At 38.2% G+C, this 11,172-nt stretch overlaps 1 pseudogene; it reads right to left on the reverse strand.

Moving 5' to 3' along the window:
• Positions 1 to 10,641: 10,641 nt before the first annotated feature.
• On the reverse strand, positions 10,642 to 10,756 carry LOC116864000 (annotated as a pseudogene).
• Between the last annotated feature and the right edge of the window lie 416 nt (positions 10,757 to 11,172).

The raw sequence follows: 11,172 nt of genomic DNA on the forward strand, positions 1-11,172 counted from the left end.
CAGAAGCTTTTGATCTTGATGAAGTCCCAAAAGTTCATTTTCACTTTTGTTTTCTTTGATTTGGAGAAAAGTTGCTGTGGCCAATGTTGAAAAGGTTATTGCCTGTGTTCTCCTCTGGGATTTTGATAGATTCCTGCCTCATGTTGAGGTTTTTTATCCATTTCGAGTTTATCTTTGTGAGTGGTGTAAGAGAATGATCGAGTTTCATTCTTCTATACATAGCTGTCCAATTTTCCCAGCACCATTTATTGAAGAGACTGTCTTTTTTCCACTGTATATTTTTAAACCACTTTGCTGAGAGGAAGAAAATCAGTGCTCAGCAGCCAGGGATGAAAACCAATTCCCTCATCAAGTTCCTCAAAATATCAAGGTTACAGACTTGCTTTCATACAGTTAGAACCTAAATACTTCTCTGAGATCACCTTTTTGCCAAGAGAGGCACCCACAGGAAAGGGAGAGGAAAGGGAGAGGAAGGTGGACCAGGATGTAGCCCAGAAGAGGAAAATCCCAAGAACTGCTTGGAAAGGGTCCTAACAGTATGGATTTAGAAGGTATTGTGAATTTATCTGGTAAAAAAAATTATGATTTATAAAAGTGTTACATTATATATCAAGGACGTTTTTAGCTGAGACTTTAAACTCCAGCGCCTCAGCCATTACTACCATAAGGCATTGTCATATTCTACAGAGCTGACGGGCCTGGAGGCCACAGTTAGTGTATGTACAATATATTTACATCTTCACGTGCAGCATGCTGTAAACTTTATAGTGACAGTGTAATTGTTCACCATCCCTATAAGCAATCATTGAAGGAGATGGACACAGTGAGAAGTGAGGGGAAAAACGCCTCTGGCGCTATTAGCTTTGTGGTTTTCCTGGTCAATACCGCAAGTCCTGAGCTGTTTGTTCTGTCACCAAACCTTCATTCGGAGCACCTTGAGGTCTGCTGTATAAACCACAGTGTTAACAGCTTATCTCTCCAGATCAAAGTTAAAATTGCCTTAGGCAGCAAAAGCTTAGAGCTTTCCTTTTAAGTATTCGTTTGCAAATCTTGTTGTTCCATTCACAAAATATTTTAAATTAACAAAATTTTTAAAATCATTTTAAGTGTCTGAAAAATATCTGTTACCTTTTTAAAGCTTAGGTAATTAAATACCCTAAAACTTTCAAAATTACATTTATAAATTTAATTTCTCTTTAAAGTATTTTAATTGGTAGACTTAACAAATAAGTACTTTTTCAGTACTAACGAATTTTTATAAGTGCAATAAAATTGACAAATTTAACTATGTTATAGATTGCAATAGTCAGAATGACATGAGTAAGTCGCAACCTGAAAATGTGTGTATATCACTCAACCATTTTAAATGTACAATGTATATAACTTATTTGAATTAAATTTCCTTGTGTATTATAAATATGTGAGATTACAAATATGAACAGCCCCCTTCTTTCTTTTGAGATACAACTGCCATACCCTAAATATTTAAAATGTACAATTTCATACTTTTAGACATAGGTATACATATGTATACATATGGGAAACCATCAACATAATGAACATTTCCTTCCCTCCCCAGATTTTCTTTCGCCTCTTTGTAAAGAAGTCTCAAAACTCAATAATAAGAACAGAATTCCAAGCCAAACTGAAAAATGGGCAAAGATTTAAACAGATCTTTGACCAGAAACAAACAAATGGTACATAAACACATGAAAAGATACTTGACGTTATTAGCAACTAGGGAAATGAAAAGTACAGCCAAAATTAGATGTTATTACACACCTAACAGAATGGCTATAATTAAAAAGACTGACCATCCTGAGTGTTGGAGAAGCTGTGAAGGGATTAGAACTCTCATAAACAGCTAGTAACATTGCAACCACTTTGGAAAAATAATTTGGGAGTTCCTTTAAAAAGTTAAGCCAAGATTCATGATAGTGACATTACTATTAATAAAAAGTAATACAGTCAGTAATCACCAATAAATAATATAATACACACACACACACACACACACACACACACACACACAAAGTTAAGCCAAACTGATGATTTTGGAGGGGAGGAAGGCGCGGGGGGGGGATGGGTGAACCTGATGATGGTGGGTATTAAGGAGGGCATGTATTACATGGAGCACTGGGTGTGGTTCATAAACAATGAATCTTGGAACACTGAAAAAAATAAAATTAAATAAAAAAATAAATAAAAATAAAAAGTTAAGCTTACACCTACTATCCATTCTAGTCATTCTGCTCTTAGGTATTTACACAAGAGAAATGAAAGCATATTTTATATAAAGACTTGTACCAGAATTCTTTTTTTTTTTTTTTTAGATTATTTATTTGGCAGACAGAAATCAGAAGTAGGCAGAGAGGCAGGTAGGGAGAGAGGAGGAAGCAGTCTCCCCGCTGAGCAGAGAGTCTGATGCGGGGCTCGATCTCAGGACCCTGGGATCATGACCTGAGCCGAAGGCAGAGGCTTTAACCCACTGAGCCACCCAGGTGCCCCTTGTACCAGAATTCTTAAAGCACATTTATCATAATAGCCAAATACTGGAATAAATTCAAATGGCCATTAGCAGATGACCAAATAAACACATAGTGTTATGTCCATACAACAAAAAAATACTACTCAATGATAAAAAGAAATTATCTATTCACACATGCAGCAATATAGAGACTCTCAAAACAATCATGCTGAAGTCAAGAAATCAAACAAAAGATTAGATATTGCATGATCTTATATAAAATTAAAGAAAATGCAAATTACTATATGGTGATGGAGAGTAGAACAGTACTCAGATGAGGGAGATGGAAGTGGTAGAAAAGAGTTGAAAAGGGCTTAAAGAAAAGTTTGAGTTAGGGAAATTGTTCATTGTTTTGATTGTGATGAAGGTCTCGAGGCTATATGTTTATGTCAAATGTATTAAGCTGTTCACTCTAAATATGTGCAGGTTATTGTCTATCAATTATACTTCAATCAAGTTATTAAAAATTTTTAAATGACCTGGTTCTATTTAAAAAAAAATTTAAATTTTTTACAGAGGATCAAGAAGATCCTAAATTTTTTTAGCTGTCAAAAAATACCTGTAAAGGGGCACCTGGGTGGCTCAGAGGGTTAAAGCCTCTGCCTTCAGCTCAGGTCGTTGTCCCAGGGTTCTGGGATCGAGCCCCGCATCCGGCTCTCTGCTCGGCAGGAAGCCTGCTTCCCTTCCTCTCTCTCTGCCTGCCTCTCTGCCTACTTGTGATCTCTGTCTGTCAAATAAATAAATAAATAATTTTAAAAAAAACAACCCTGTAAATACAGACAAACTCCTTTTAAAATTCTTTTTGACTCATGCCAAAGTTAGACCTTGTTTCACACACCTGTTACTAGCATTCTCATTTTATAGATTATATGTGACACAAATGTACGAATGAGGGTATGGTAGGTTATGCTACATAGCAAACAATCTTTAAAAATCTCAGTTCCTTTGAATTGCAAAGGTCATTTCTTAATATATTACATGTCCATTGTAGGTTAGGAACTCTGCTTATTTTTATGACTCAAGGACCCCGGCTAAGAGCACTCACAATATCACATGCTGCCAGGTGACGCTGGGGCAGGCAGGACACTCGGGAGGGTTTTGCAATGAAAGGCTCAGCCTACAGGGGACAAAGTTCATTTCTACTCATAACTCTCTACCCGGATGAAGTAATGCATATGGTCCCACTCAATCACAGGGGGCCAAGAAATCCAATCCTACAAGTACTAAGAAATATAGAACCAAAGATAACTGACAAGCAGCATTTGTGATGACCACCCACATCGTAATGTTCCCATTTCTCAGAGACCTTGACATACACGCAAATAGCCATTAACTTAATACTATAGGATTGCAATTTTCCAAAGGCAATTAGTAATGTTCTAAAAATCATGTCAAAACAAAATATAATCAAATCAAAAAAGAGTTACCTAGGGAAAATGACCAGATGTTGATTACTAATTTTTTTTAAGGTCTTATTTATTCGAGAAAGAGAGAGATAGAGAGAGAGCAAGAGAGCACGAGCAGGAGGTGGTGAGAGGGACAGGGAGAAATAGGAAGCAGATACCCCCCACCAGCCCCACTGAGCAGGGCAGGGGGCTCCATCCAAGGATCCTGAGATCATGACCTGAGCCGAAGACAGACGCTTAACTGGGCCACCCAGGCACCCCTTGGACTACTATTTTTACAGAAACTTCAAGTGTAAATCTTTCTCTTGTTTCACATAATTTTCAGGTTATTTAAATTTTATTTGAACAACTACATCAAAATTACTGTTTTTATAGATATAGTAAAGTTTAATTGTATTATATTTCAATAGAAATTCTGTTCTGTTTTACAAACATGTGATGCTTTCACTATTTACTTTTAGTTCTTAAATCCAAAATTTTCAGTGTAATCAGGTATGCCATGTCCCAAATTCCCAATTTTGCATTCTATATTAATGGCATTTAAAACCACAGAGAAAACATAAAATTGCAATTTTTAAAATTAAGAATTTTTAAATTTTCTAATTAATCGTGGTTTTTTAAAATCAGGGAATATGAAAGGCATTTAATATAAAATCTTTAATTTCTTTTATTTATTATTTTATTTAATATTTTCTCTACTGACAGGCACTTTTTATCTTATTTACACAAGTCTTCTTTATGCCACACCTGCTCAGAATTCTTCACTGGTTCCTCACTGCATGACTCATTCAGGAAAACTCTTCCATCTGGTGTCCAGGGCTCCCCATGATCAAACCCAGTCCCCCTTCCCAGTCCCATCTCCCATGGCTAACCTCTACACACTACTCTCTGATGCAGACATGCTTGTCCCCTCATCAGTACTGTAGCCTGACAGATCCCTTTCTTACATGTTCCTTACATTTTGTACTCTCCGAAGTACTTTTATGCATATTCAACTGTCCCACTACTCACTAGAGAAATATGAACGAAAGTCCTACTCAGGCATAGTAAACAGGCAGAAAACTATGGTAAGCATCCCCTCTCTCCCTGCCTGCCTCTCTTGCCTACTTGTGATCTCTGTCAAATAAATAAATAAAATCTTAAAAAAAAAAAAAAACCCTATGGTAAGCAAAAGACACCTGGTCTCTGCCCTTATGGGCTTTGCAGTCTATAGAGGGAGAAATGGGCACTTATCAAGTAGTCACCTAAATAAATGTGAAACTATTAAGGGTGTGGAATGCTACAAGGAAGAGGGACCTGTGCTGTAAGGGAACAAGGTGGGAACTGACCTCATCAAGCAGCTTGCATGTACGGGGAGAAGGCGTAGGTAGTGAGTGGTAGGTTTCAATGGTCAGCTGAGCTGATATCTGGATAAAAAGCTAACTGAGTCAGGAGGAATAGGAAGCCCATCCTGGGCAAACACAACAGACTCTAAATGCAAAACTAACTTTCTTTGGACAATTGTAGATGCCAAAAATGAAAAGAAAAAGTAGCCATAAGTTCAATTTGTTTAGTTAATGCAAAAGCTGAACATATGAGGACTCATTTGACCCTGATGGATACTCTGCAATCATTCATATGAGCCCATTTTATAGATAAGTATATTTGAGTTCAGAGATATTAACTGGCTTGTCCAAAGGACAAAATCTGGAATAAAACTGTAGGCTCTAATCCCTGGTGCAGGATGTTTTCTCCACAGTCATTGTCACTACCCCTGTATCTACAAAGTCCACTCATTTCTGCCCAGCTAGCTGCCCAAGTATGACTTCTTCCCTCAAACCTTCCCAGTCTTCTCTGATCTACACTCAAAAATAACTAGTGCAGGGATACCTGGGTGCCTCAGTTGGTTAAGTGTCTGCCTTCGGCTCAGGTAATGATCTCAGGGTCCTGGGATGGAGTCCTGCATCATGCACCCGGCTCAGGGGGAAGCCTGGTTCCCCTCTGCCTGCTGCTCCCCCTGCTTGTGCGCGCACTCTGACAAATAAATAAAATCTTAAAAAACCAAAACAAAACAACCACCACCACAACAAAAAACCACTAGTGCTAAGCACAGGGTATCTTACAAACCAGAAACATATCGGTAACATAAATGGCAACAAAGATCACCATAAAAAGATGTCATAAAAGTAACTGGAGAAACAGAGAGACTCTAGTTAAAGCAGGAATAAAATCCAGACAAAAGAAATACAAGCAGCTACACAAATACAAAATAACACGTCAAATTTTACTAGTAACCAAAGAAGTGCAGACTGGGGCGTCTGGGTGGCTTAGTCAGTTAAGCAACTGCCTTCGGCTCCAAGTCATGCTCCCAGGGTCCTGGGATCTAGCCCCACATCGAGCCCCGAATTAAGCCCCACATCAGGCTCCCTACTCCCTCTGGCTCTCCCTGCACCTCCCGCTCCCTGGTTTACTCCCTGTGTCTCTTTCTCTGTCAAATAAATAAGTAAAATCTTAAAAAAAAAAAAAATGCGAATAAAAAGGGGGTAACATTCATCTATTAAAATAGTATTTTTATATAATAAAAGGAAAAGCTGTCAGACTTGCCACAGAAAGATGACATTAATGTTGGTAGGAGCATAATCAAAATAGCAAACAATTGTACAGAATGTGCCATTCTCAATACTATTCATCCACTGTTCCAAGTACCTTCTATATAACAACTCAAACCTATGAAATAGGTAATCATGTTATTCCTCTGTTAGAGACAAAGAAGGTGAAGCACAGAAAGGTTAACTAACTTTCCCAGTCACTAATTAAAATTAATACAACCATCCTGCAAATTAGTTAGAGGTTATACAACAAGAAAATTTTAAGTATCAATATTTGACCAAGTATAATATCTTATTGGAAAGATTTATGGTTAAACGTATTCAAAACAGTGTTAGCATTCAGATTGTTCCTGATTTTTTTCACTGTTATATATGCAAATAGTAAAATGAAAGAGTGAAAACTTAGTTATTGTAAGAGAAAAATGGTTAAGTAATCACAGTTTATCTGTGTAACAGAACATCACTCATCCTTTCAAAATAAAATGGGTAATACATTTTTCACTGACATAATGTTCTGGAATATTCTTAAAAATGTTCAGGGAGAAAAATAATTCAAATATATACATCTAGAGTATAATGATTCCAACTTTGTTTTTAAATAGTACTCAGTAAAGGGCACCTGGGTGGTTCAGTCAGTTAAGCTCCTGCCTTCACCTCAGCTCATCCCAGCATCCCAGGATCCAGCCCCGCATTGGGGCTCCCTGCTCAGTGAGAAGCCTGCTTCTCCCTCTCCCTTTGCCCCTTCCCCTGCTTGTGCTCTCTCTCTCTCTCTCTCAAATTAAAAAAACAAAACAAAACGAAATGAAAACAAAACCAGTATTCAGTAAATATTTGAATGGAGCTGTAAAGAGAGGCAATACCATCCTTGGCTTTAAGATAAACATATAATCTGTAATTAAGAATGTGGTAAATCTGCTTGGAAGGAGCACTTAAAAAGTTAGTAATTCAAGAACACAGAATCTTGTTTTGTTTTGTTTTTTTTTTAAGATTTTATTTATTTATTTATTTATTTGAGAGAAAGAGAGAGACTGCAAGCTCAGGAGGAGCAGAAGGAGAGGGACAAGCAGACTGTGCACTGAGCACAGACAGGCTGACACAGGGTTCAATCACAGGACCCTGAGATCATGACCAGAGCTGAAATCAAGAGTCAGAGATTCAATCAACTGAGCCACCCAAGCGCCCCAAGTGAATCCTTTTTAAAATCAAAATAATGATTTACATTATGAGATACTGTATCTCCATAAAACATTTCAGAGTTTACAAACTGGAGGAACCTCAACTCTGTTGCTTTATGCCTAAATCTCATTAAAATGAATCACATCCACAAAGCTTTTTCAGTATTACAGGAACAAAACTTAACTAAATCTGAGCTACTTGGCCAGGACCCTGCTCTTCCGGTTTGGCTAGTCTCCTTGACCCACTGGGGTTAGGTCCAGCTGACCCTCTGAACCCAGGAAGTCAGATTTAGATGTCCTGTTGACTCCTTACAGTTTAAGAGTTTCATAAAAAGAATCTCACCCTCTGATCCACCCAAAGGACAGCCTGCAACCTTCTCCAAACTTAAGACTCTTCCTTCCTCTCTTGAGACTATTTGTTCCCCTGAGATTCCAAAGCCAGCTACTGTTGATCCCATTTCTCTTCTTTTACTCCGGGCCTGAATATAATCCCCGTTCCTCAGAAAGATCCTCCCTGAGGTGGAGACTGAACTGTATTAATGCAGTACTAACAGAGCCTGGCCTAATTCAGCCCCTAACCCAGAGATCAAGAGCAAGCAACACCCAAGCTCAGAGGATGTGATGAAGGAATCCTGAATCTCTGCCTTCTCATGCCCACCCTCATGATGAGTGGAGGCTATGTATCTTGATCCAGTGACCTTATCTATGTGTCTCCATTTTCTCATTCAGGAAATGGATGCAATAATAATACCTTACTAGGAACATGCCATGGAAATGTTTTCAGCACATAGGTGCCAAGTCCATAAATGTTAGTTACTATTATGTTAATGATGATTACCAAGAGAAGCTAGCTAATTCCCGTTCAGAGCAAGTATGGAAATTTAACCAGATGGTTAACTACTGACTGTTTTCACCTATAACTTTATATCAGTGTCCACAGTGTAGCCAACGGCACAGAGTTACACTTGACAAATACAGATAAATGAGTAAGAAGAATGGATCTGGCAAATACCTTCCAGCTGCCCAGATTTCAGGCATCCCTGGCGAACAGTGATCTCATACACACCTGGGTGAAGAGCCTGGGATTTCTGGGAGGGGTATCCACGTTTCCTAGTCACCTCCAGAACCAGTGTCTAAGTGCACTCTTCTACGAATGAGGGGCTGCTTCTTTTCCTAGATCTCTATATAATACTAGGCAGAACTAAGATTTGCTGCTAAAACTGACCACAACTGGGGGCAAACACTATGAGAGGTCACTCCCTTGGTTTGGGCAAAACCAGTCAGAACTTGGCAGTGAAGACACATCCGGCCAGACCCTTGCTGGCAGATGAATGGATCGCCATGATCAAGCAGCCACTCCCTGTAACAACCATCCGAGAAGTCCTGCAGCTTCTCTGCCTGGGATGAACCTCATTAAACTCCATGAGGCAACAGCCACACATGCAAGCAATCAAAATCTTCGTTTTGTACAGCAAGGAAGGGATTGTACATGGGTGGAGAAGTCAGCTTCCAAAGCTGCCCTCCCAGGTCACCTCCTCCTTCCCTAGCTCTCATCACTCCCATCTCGCTTTCAGAATAATGAATTCAGTAGCACAAACCAGTCCCATTGCTCCTGCACTGGAAGATCTCAGAAACAAGGTCTCTGCTCTCTGATTCTCAAATGACAAGCAATGTCATTTGCTCAGCATTCCTAATTGCCTAATTTGCCATACTGTTGTTTGTACCATGGAAACGGATTTTTATGGGTGCGAGTATCCTTAAAAAGCCATCTGGTTCATTTGTTTTCATCTGCTAGTCTCTTAACTGTATAGAAAAGAATCACCAAGCAGCTTATTCAAAATTCAAATTTCTAGGCTCCAAACTCAGATACTCCAATTCAGTAGGGCTTAGATGGGGCCCAGTTTTTTTAGTTGTTGTTGTTTTTTGGTTTTTTGCCCCCTTCCTTCCTTTTTTCCCTCTCTTTTATAAGTAAACTTCTCAGAAGATTTTGATGCTCAGACAGGGCTGAAAATCACAAATCTTCCTAACTCTTCTAAGTTCCTGTCTAACTCTTGAATCTTCTTCATAGTATTCACAACAAATGATCATTAAATCCATGTTGGAGAACTGTTAGTGAAGGGAAGCTTGACTTTTAGAATAAAGCCATCTTTTTACATAGTTACCTAACTCACTATAATTTTATTCTTCTATTCTAGTTTTTAACCCCCTTGGGACCTTGAAAAACAAATATAATCTCTCTTACACATCTCAAATTTCTTTATTTGACATGACTCTTTATATGAGGATTAAAGGATTATTTATGATTCAGTCTTTCACAAATTGTGTTTCAGAGAACAATCTATTAGGATCTATTCCATGAAAAGTGGTCTGTGGTCAAAGAAGTTTGTTTTTTGTTTTTTGTTTTTTTTTAATCAAAAACACAGGCTACACTCAGTGGTAACGAGTATACATTACATATGGCAGGGGCAAGATGGAGATATCTCTTACACAGGCACTGGAAGGGGTTTCTGCCCAGGATGAGAGGATTGACTTTATAACTAAACTATCGTCTCAGGTAGCTTCAGTACTGATATATTTATTAAAAGGATCTAGTAATTCCTTCTTGCTCACAATAGACCAGTCCCATATGAAACCTCATAGAAAAGCAAGTAAAAGTGAGCATTCTGTTTTTTATCTATCCCCAGTCATCAAGGGTCAGCCCTAGGTCACACCCCATCAAGACGGTTTGTCAATTAGTCATCATCATGAGGGAAGGGCCAGGTCTGTCTACTCCCACTATAATTCACTTAGTTCTCATCAATGGCAGAGGAAGATTTCACCCTTCACTTAGTAAAGGCTCAGCAGATTTCAGATGAAAGGGAATCAGAAGTCAAGGAGGTCCACACCTACTCTTTTCCAGACACTTGAGAATCTGACTTAATTTTGTTTTATACATTGTATAAACCTATTGGTAGACTTAAATTATTTAAAAATATATACCTGATATGTTAACCTGTTTCATCAAGAGCTTTACCACAAATTATTCTACACTTGATCTTAGCCAAAAGGCCGAGAAGTGATTCCACAAATTATTCTAGTCCTGCAGTTACCACTTCCTATTTCACATAGTTGTAGTCATAGTGTACCTATAATTTTACATTCTATATCTCACATATTCTGTATATATCTTTTGTACTCTTATGGTATTTATATTTTTAAAATTTTTTTTAAGTTTATTTAAGCAATCTCTACACCCAATGCAGGGCTTGAACTCATGACCCCAAGATCTAGAGCCATACGCTTTACTGACTGAACCAGCCAGGTGCCACCCCCCTCCTTACCGTATTTATGTTTATTATACAATATATATCTATGGAGTTCACTCTAAGTGCCTTAACATTTCCCCAATTTGTAACTTGTTCACACATTTACTATAATAAAGTATTAAAGTAAACATTTTTGTACAGAAGGGTTTCTCCTTGTCTTCATTTTCCTAG

Source organism: Lontra canadensis, unplaced genomic scaffold (assembly GCF_010015895.1).
Source record: "Lontra canadensis isolate GAN:19392208 unplaced genomic scaffold, GSC_riverotter_1.0 scaffold4, whole genome shotgun sequence".
NCBI lineage: Eukaryota > Metazoa > Chordata > Mammalia > Carnivora > Mustelidae > Lontra > Lontra canadensis.